General features: G+C 35.0%; 1 protein-coding gene across 1 annotated transcript in view; it reads right to left on the bottom strand.

Moving 5' to 3' along the window:
• Positions 1 to 2653, bottom strand: part of LOC137620805 (zinc finger protein 135-like) — a 116129-nt gene extending 113476 nt beyond the window's left edge. Inside the window, exon 1 of the mRNA XM_068351253.1 lies at positions 2505 to 2653. The gene's annotated coding sequence lies outside the window, so the exon portion shown is untranslated. The remainder of the gene's footprint in view (positions 1 to 2504) is intronic.
• Between the last annotated feature and the right edge of the window lie 7347 nt (positions 2654 to 10000).

Below are 10000 nucleotides of genomic sequence, written 5' to 3'. Positions count from 1 at the left end.
AATTAAGACCAACTTCGATCCAAAAGAGTTCATTGAACAAAGCCTAGAGGATAAAAAGGGATAACACCAGTCTGTAACTGTGAAGAGAAGCACACCCTCGTACAGAGACAATCCTGTATAAACTGCATTACTGATAGAAGTAAAACAATACTTGCAACTAATCATAATAATAGGTGCCCGGAAAAAAAATAATCACAATTAAAGAAAAATCGAATTGGCTTGATAATGAATTACATAAAGAAAAGAAAAAGAAAAATGGAGGATAAATGGAAAAGAAATAAAAATAATGAAAACTGGCAACATTACAAATCAGCTAGAAATCGCTTCAATTACCTTATCTTAGTTAAAAAATGCCTATTATAAAAAAGTGTGCAACGAAAATGACCCACGGAAAATACATAAGACAGAAATAGTATTGCCTGACATAACTAATGATCCTAAATGCCTACCAAATGATTTTATTGATTATTTTGAAGAAAAAATAAATCAAATCTGCTCGTTTTCGCAACATCGGCACAACAGAACGAAGGAATACATCAGCAACAGGTGTAAGTAAGCTAAGGGTATTCAAAGAGTTAAGTCAGAGTGATTATATGAAAATAATAAGGAAAGTAAAAAAAAAAAACTACTGCAGAAATGACCCATTTTCCAATTGACGATGTAAAAGATGCAGAAAATTTCACCAGACTACAAGAGACCTACCGAAACATGGTAAATATGAGTCTAACACAGGCAGTTTTCCCTGATTGTGAAAAAGTTGCATGTATCAAGCCTGTGTATAAAGGAAAATATGATATAGACAATTTAAGTTCATATAGGCCAATATCAAATCTGTCATATTTTTCGAAAATTATTGAAACTGCTGTACACGAACAAACCTGGAAACATCTGAAACAATCTAATGCCATACCCGATGATCAATTTGCATACAGAGAAAATTACTCCACAGAAACAACAGTGTTAGTGATTAAAAATGACATAACATAAATCATAACAAATGGCAAGTGTTGCATTCTTGTGATGCTTGATCTAAGTACAGCATTTGATACTGTAGAACATACATATCTGATGGAAGACCTTGAAGCTGTGGGCATTGTAGAACGAGCATATGACTGGTTTGTGAGTTATCTTGAAAACCGCAAAGTTAAAGTAGTAATATCAAATGTTGAATCTGAGACAAGAAAACTAATCAAAGGGGTGCCTCAAGGCAGTGTACTAGGTCCTCTCCTGTTTGAAATTCACACGATTGAACTGACAAATATACTTGAAACTCACAGAGTTAAGTTTGAAATATACGCTGATGATACACAATTCTATTTCCCAATAGAATCAGTTGATGAAGCTAAAAGAAAGATACATGAAATAATGAATGACATTAAGGCTTGAATGTTAACAAAAAAGCTCAAGCTCAATTAAGATAAAAGTCTAACGTTTAAGATACTGAACCAAAATTAACCAAAATATCTAAAAGAATGCCTGAAAAAACTAGAACTAGAAACAAATGTAACTATAAGACACATGAGTGACAAACATAGACTATCTGAACCAAGAACAAATAGTAAATTTGGTGAAAGGGCTTTTAGCTACTGTGCGCCTAGACATTATAATAAACTGCCAACTGAAATGAAGGACTTAAAGGGAGCAATTGAATTTAAGAAGATACTAAAGACATTGCTTTTCACAAGATCATATGATTTGGAAGATGCTACAATCAAAGAATTGTATAAGTTATAATGAAAATGTTTCGTTAGATGATTAATATGGACCCGCCCGAGAAGTAGTTCACTTGACTTCAGTGGAGGGTTGGATTTAAACCCAAAACAAGTAAACAAGGAAAAATAAAATATTTCAAGGACAGTAACATTAAATATAAACTATAAAAACTTTAACAAAACAACAGTAAGAGAAATAAGATAGAATAGTGTGCTCGAGTGTACCCTCAAACAAGAGAACTCTAATCCAAAACATTGGAAGACCATGGTACAGAGCCTATGGCACTACCCAAGACCAGAGAACAATGGTTTGATTTTGGAGTGTCTTTCCCATAGAAGAGCTGCTTGCCATAGCTAAAGATTCTCTTCCACGAGAAAAGTAGCTACGGAACAATTACAGTGCAGTAGTTAACCCCTTCGGTGATGAAAAATTGTTTGAGATGTCAAGTGTATGAGGACAGAGGAGAATCTGTAAAGAATAGGGCAGACTATTCGGTGTATGTGTAGGAAAAGGGAAAGTGAACCGTAACCAGAGAAAAGGATCCAATGTAATACTGTCTGGCCAGTCAAAGGACCCCATAACTCTCTAGCGGTAGTATCTCAATTCAACCGGTTTCGAGCAAGGAGAAGGTTTTCTGCTCAATATCAAGAGTAAACTGTAACACAATATGTTTGTAGGAGCTTATATACGGAGTCCTGTTTGGAATGTCAAAGCAGGACTCAATATATAAACATGTTCCGGATGAAAACCTAGCCTAGCTACAACAAGGTACTGTAAGTATCGGTCCTTACCTTTCAACATTACTCCGTTTCACGATTTTATTCACAATATCTAGTCACATGGCTTCAAATCACGTTAAGATGAAACTGAAATATCACAGGAATGCGTTATAATCACACTATTTGCTGAAACTGGTTGCTGTTTAAGTCTCTCCTACTTATAGCATCTTGCTTTTCCAACCAGGGTTATAGCTTGGCTAGTAATAATAATAATAATACTTGGTACTACACGCAGGTTCTTCTTGCTGCGAAGTAACAACCAAACTAATGATAGCTTACTTAGTACTTCGCCTAGTTCGTGCCTTGTGGTTTCTAACTGATCAATCCATAAAATAAGTTTGTGGGTACTTTATCAGTTAATAAATAGGTGCAAAGCATCTAAGCTTATACCCAGTATTGTAAATTATGTATTAAGCTTTTTCCTGTGATCACAAGTTACAATCTTAACGAAACTATAAAAGTTTAAATTTCAACCCATTTTATCTTGAATTCAGTTGCGGTAATACCGTGTAGTTTTAAACTATTCTTTCATATATAAAGTCCGACGTATGTAGGCCTATTCCATTGGAGCCATCTGCTAGGATTTTGCAACATATTCACTCTAATATATTGTTCTCTTAGTTAATTTTGGGCATGTTCTGTATTATCTTCTTTGCACAGGTCACGCATTTTATATGTGTATTTTCCCCTGGAATTTGCTTGAGCTAATCCTTATAGATTGCCTTATCTATTTCTCTAATACAAGGCCATTTCTTCTATGAATCTCAATTTTGTATTCCTTTCCTTTCTTCCGATTGTTTCCTCTATCTTTTCATAGTCTTATTTACCCAAAATTTCTTATTTTAATTATATATTTACAATAAGTTTCTTCAATGCTGCTGCTTTACAACTTTCCTTAGGGGTGGTTATACTGAGCGTCTGTATGATGCACAGTATTTAGCTGTACAAAACTACCTGTGCTGCAATAAAAGATATTTTGTACTCTACCTTTTCCGTTTTTTTTCTTTTTTTTTTAATCTGACAAGTACTTCTTTCCTTTTATTTCTCTTCAATAGGCTTTTTTTTTTTCTTGATAAGAGATAAACTTTTTGGATTTGTTTGGGAACTATTGGTCTTAGCTCATTTGCGGTAGATTTTTTTTTCTTTTATCATCCCTTTTGTGCCCGTAGTTGAAGCTATCATATCCATGCCATGCGTTCTCTTTTATCTCTCGGTTACAAAATTTACGCCCATTCTTCTGCATTTAAAGCCTCTGTATTTTTCACCATCCACATAGTTATTGTGAAGAATCTTTCTTCACTCTTTCTGGCTCACCCTCCCCCCCTTCCAAAACTCGACTCACACAGGAGTCCTGCCGGCTGGAGATAGCGAAGAACACGAGCCTGGTAAACCCTATTTGCCGAAAGTGAGGATTCTAGACGTGGGCCAGTCAAGGGCGCAAACTGCAACGATTCGGGCAACAGCCATTTAAGGACAAGGACGGTATTCCAAGGAGTGCAGGTACCAATACGTGGCCACTCATTGACTGTGTTTAACTGGCTATTACATATTTCGGGCTGTGTGCGGTGGGATTGTGTGTAAAGTTTGTATATGATTTTTTTACTTTCGAGACTAGCACAGTCTCGGGGTAACCGGGCCACGTGTCCGTCTCAATTTCAATTATTGACCATTACAGAAGACCACGTGTCTAAGCAACCAATTTTTTTTATTATTTTGAAGTTCATTTTATTACATCACATTTTGTTTTGATGCTTTTACCTTTTGTTCAGATGTCCATTCCCTTTCATGTAAATTTGTATAATAAATCAAGATTAGGTTAATTAAACCTCATCATATTTCTACTCCTATTTATTTGATTATGTCTATTGTGAATATTTAATCTCGGGAGAGTATACCCGATATTTTGAAAGGCGTAAGCCTAAGTAAGTAATGCGTGACTTAGTGTTGAATCTACCTGCCATTGCTCAATTATTACTTAACGAAAGATTCCTGTCCAACATTTCACTGGGGTCCCTGGGACGGAGCCGAAACAGAGCCTAAGAGTGTAGATGACCTTAGAACTGAAAAAGCTAGAGTAGGCCATCAAATTAATTTTATTTCACGTGTGGAGTTCTGTGGCCTCTGGACAGAGTACAATTTCCTTTTTTGCATCTACGAGTGATGGTTAGTGAACTATGTCAGTAAAGTTATTACCAGGGTGTTTGTGCCCCGAGTGTTAGTGCTCTTTATCCTCCTCTGTTCATCTTTTAGGAACTGACGTAGGGAGACTTTCCTGGAGCAACAAGTTCCCACTCAACAATTCAAATTAAAAAAGTCTCCACAGTTATTGCACGGAACAATAATCTTAGTTACCGGTCTTACATCTATGGCATTCTTTTAGTTTTTCCTCTCTCCCATGTATATATTACTTTACAATTTATTATCCTTATTCGACAGTACCAAATTGTTGTTCATCATTTTCTTCTTGAGGGGCCTCTGGGTCCCTCATTTTTTAGCTTTGGCTTTGGTCTTCCCCATATTGGTGTTTGATGTGTTACACAGGATTTAAGAATTTAAGCAATACAGAGCTTTACACTGGGGTCTTCGAGGGCATTCATTGGCCAAATGCACCAGGAAATGGGGAGTGGGGGCTTGATGTTACACCAGAGTAAAAGTTGGAAGAGGCTGGAGAGAAAAGGGAAGTAGAACGAGGGTGTAAAGTAGGATGCGGAGAGCACATAAATGCCTCCAGAGCACAGAAGACAAAACCTTAATAGAGGACCAATAAGTACAAAGTCAACAATGGTATTGCCTGAAGCCTTCAGGTTTGACTGAGTCAATAAAATTCTGACTTTTTTCCTGAAGTTTCCATTACATAAGGTTAATGTTTATCATTAGAAATGATGTTCAGTGTTTGGTTAACTAATGAAAAGTATTAATTCGTAATTATGCCAACCACTGTAGTAATACATGTCAATTGGGAAATAGAGGGTTTTTGCATTACAGTAAATATTGCTGTATCATATACAGAATAATTCCCAATCAACAAAATCAATGCTTCTCACTTTTATATTTGCAAAGTTTATCATAGTTGTTCATTACTTATCAATTCACAATTCAATATTATTGTGAAGAATTCTTCTTCACTCTTCCTCTTTCTTTTGTATGTTGGTCTCGCTCCCAATATTGTAGTTACCCCTTAAATGTTCGCTCTCACACTACGTTTTCTTTACTGAAACACCAGGAGAATTGCTCTAAATTAACATAACTCGTTGATAATACTGTATCTACGGCATGTTCGTGACGTCATAGCGTATGAATGCAAAACAAACGCCTTACGCCGGGGTACGATGGTTCTTTACTCAAACTACGTGTCGAGATAAATTATTAGTGGTTTTAAATCTAACGTTAGTACTGCTGACTTATAAGCAGTTTATTTTCTCTCAGTGGCTATTCAGGTCTGTTTAATTTTAAGATGTATGCCCATTACAAATTGCTTATTTAAGTTATTAATTTTTAGTAAGCCAGAATAGGCAGATTATTATGTATGTATATTTCCTTAGAGCTGTAAGATTTCTCTTTGTATTTAGCACAAAATCCTGCCTTCATCTCACTCCTTACAACGTTGCATTGCCCTGCCCTAAAGTCCCGATAGAGCACCTCAAGTGCGTTATTCTACGCACCACGACCCTCACCTGGTTTGGAAGGTGAAGACAGGGTCATCGACCCCTTCTACAAGACAAGAGCCGTAGTTGTAACCGGCTAACCGACCTTGTCAGTCAACATGTGCACCTCTGGCTCACCCCCGAACATGAAACTCCCACCAAACAGGAAAGGAAATGAGTGCTTGGGTCCTTTCGGCGCTGGGGAGAGGGAAGAAGACAATCCTAGGAACTATGCTAGAGAGTAGAGACCCAATATGCCAAGAGGCAGGGATTCCAGGGGTGGGCCAATTAAGGGTGCAACTATTCACTTAATGGCAAATTACTAACAAGCTGTAACAGCCATTTAAGGACATGGGCTGTCTTTCAAGTAAGGAATGCAGGCCACAGTTTTCCCCCTTTAGATTAGATTAGATTAGTTTTTCGTTTAACTGACTTTTTACTTATTTCAGGCTGAGTGCATGAGATTGTGTACAAATTTTGCATATAACTTTTGCTCTAGAGACTAGTACAGTCTCAGGTCAAACAACCATGTGTCCGACACCAGTCTAATCATTTATCATATTGCAAGAAACCTCGGGTCATGCATATTTTGATTGCTTTTTTTTATTTTTGTGTTTGAACCTCTTTGCTTGATGTTAAGATGTCCGATTTTTCAATGTAAATGTTATGTAGTACAGTAACAATATTTGGTTAATTACCCTTTTGTATTACTACTTCCTTTTTATTGATTTTACCAAACATTTAATCTCGGGACAGCATACCAGATCTATTGGAAGGGGTAAGTTAAGAGTAATAGTGTGTTAGCGAGTGACTTAGTATTGAATCCATATGCTTCGAAGGTAAAGATCCTCATCCTTAACTTTAACTTTACAATTAAACATCACTGCTCCCTCCATTGCCTGTCCAGCATCTCATTGGGGTCCCTGGGACGGAGACAAAACAGAGCCTAAGAGTGTAGATGACCTTAGATTGACGAAGCTAAGATAGCTTCATCACTCAGACTTTATTATCAGAGCTAAGGTTCGTGAACTGCAGCACTAAAGTTATTTCCAGGGTGTTGTGCCCTCGAGTGCTACCTCTCCTATCCTCCCTTGATGATCCTTGTTGCTTGCTGCAGGAAGACTTTCCCGCAACAAGTTCCCACTCCACAATTAAATGATATAACAATTTCTCCACAATTATTATTATTAGCTAAGTTACAATCCTAGTTGGAAAAGCAGGATGATATAAGCCCAAAGGCTCCAACAGGGAAAAATAGCCATGTTGGTCCAACGTATTTTATTAAAAAAACGCTCTAAGGATATTTGGGTTCAAATCCAAATGCTACAAGTAGACAAAATACAACTTTATTGACATATTTGCAGAACATTGAGTACAGACAAGAGAACACAACATCAGTATCTTGTTTTGCATGGTCACACTTCGAATTGACATTATAATGAACTCGAATGCATACCTCAACTGGTCCATATTAACATTATTGTCAACTTGTGACAGAAACAGAGAGAAAGAAAGAGAGAGATACAGTAAACCCTACCAAGTATCAAAATCTGAATATTTCTTTTTGTAATATTAGGCCAAAACAGCTACAATGCATCAAATGCCTTTCATGTACCAGGTGAAAACCTGGCAAATGGAAGGTTAATTTATTTATTATACACGTAGCATACTTCTTACATAGATTCTTTCTTCAATTAAGTCCAGGAAAGTTACAACAGCCTTAGCTAACCCTTATGGAGGCACAGTATCATAACTATAGGCTAGGTTAGGTTAAGCTGCTTGGTACCTTCTCTGGCAGGATAAATCTAATATACAGTAGTGTACTTTATAAGAAAAAAAAAAAAACTGATATGCAGAGCTTGGTCTTTTAAAATCTAATAGAATCTATTAGCGCCTCACATATTTTGGACCGACAAATCTGAATTCCCTTCTACTTGGCTGGACACGGAAGAGTTTACTGTATAATGCTTTCTGTCAGTAATTATCAGAACATTTTACAACAATACCAATAAATTCTCTGACTGTTTTGAACTTTTCAGCTCAATAGTCTTGTCTGCTCCCATGCTAACACATAAATACTATTCTCATTTTGTCACTTACTAGAAAACCGTGACTCTTTCTATAGTAAATAAAAACATGACTATAGAAAAATATAATGTAGGAATGGATGTAGTGGCAAGATATTTTAAAAGTTCAACAGTTGAAAGAGTTAGGGTAGAACTCACACACTATACACACCATGCAAAACCCTTACACACATTATTGAGTACAAAAAGTAAACTTTCACTCATAATGGCTCCATCCAGAAACCAAAAAAAAAAAAAAAAAATTTCATTTCTCTGAATAAAATGTTTGAAAATGGCACCTATTGGTACCATAGGATTAAATCCTCTTATAACGTTGGTCAAAATTCTGAGTTTTAAGGAAATATATATATATATATATATATATATATATATATATATATATATATATATATATATATATATATATATATATTAGCGTATAAAATGGCTAATTATGAGACAGAAGTTGGGGGAATAAATAAAAGAATAATGAAGATTAGGATGATCTAAGAAAAGAAGATAACATGTGTTTTCAGTCTACTGTGCTTGCTACAATCATGCCGACCAAAAGAAAAACGAGAATTTAGACGCAGTGACAGAATCATAACAGTCTGCTTGTTTTGAGAATATTATGTGTACAGTATACGGCTTAAGAGAAAGAAATTAAAAGGTAGAAGCAATATTGGAACCTTGCCAAAGTGGAAGGAATAAAGTTGTTGAACATAATGTAAAGGTCAGAGAAAAGTTCATAACACTAGAGCGGATAATCTGAAAGGAGACCGAGTTCACGATGATGAAAATTATGGACATCAACAAAAAAGACTGCACTTTGATACTAATGAGGCTGGATACACATTAATATATATATGTATATATATATATATATATATATATATATATATATATATATATATATATATATATATATATACTGTTTATATATTGCTTGCGTACAGGATATGTTATATGCTGTGTATGTAAAACTAAATAAAATAAATATAAAGCAAGTTTTCTTTAGTGAGTACTGGCCTACCAGAGTCAGTGAGAAAAAAATTGAACCTAAAGTGACTCTAACATCCACAGTTTATAAACCACCCTTATATTGGAATGTTACATACCTCAACACTGTACATAAGGCAGCGAGAAACTAGAACAGAATTGAAATGTGAGAGCATATACCGTGCACAGTACTGCTGTATTATACAGTCATACAGTGCAAACACAGAGTACCATATATATATGTATATATATATGTATATATATATATATATATATATATATATATGTATATATATATATATATATATATATATATATATATATATATATATATATATATATATATATATATATATATATATACATATATATATATATATATACATTGCAGGTAAATTTATGTATAAGAATCTCTAAAATCTTTAACCTATTTATTAACCCGGAGTCCATTCTATTGCTTTGCTATATAAAAAAAAAAATATTCTGAGAACTTCCACAACACATTCATTCTCATTCATCTCCTTGGAAACTATTACAGTATACAACATTATCATTACTGTATTACACTAAGTACAAATAATCACAACAATAAGAAAATATAGAATTTCATACATTTTAACATTATGATGTATAATGTATTAATGTATAATGCATTACGTGTTATCCACACGATATGGATATTATCGGGGGATTTTATAATCTGCTAAACTGGGGAGGACAATTATTCTCTATGTACAAAAATGTCACAACCTTAATGTATATTTCATCATGGCCTTGAATAGCTGGGTCTCTGGAGTTC

This window comes from Palaemon carinicauda, chromosome 27, assembly GCF_036898095.1.
Source record: "Palaemon carinicauda isolate YSFRI2023 chromosome 27, ASM3689809v2, whole genome shotgun sequence".
Taxonomy (NCBI): Eukaryota; Metazoa; Arthropoda; class Malacostraca; order Decapoda; family Palaemonidae; genus Palaemon; species Palaemon carinicauda.
The sequence above is the reverse complement of the archived record's forward strand: the minus strand, read 5'-3'. Positions and strand labels throughout refer to the sequence as shown.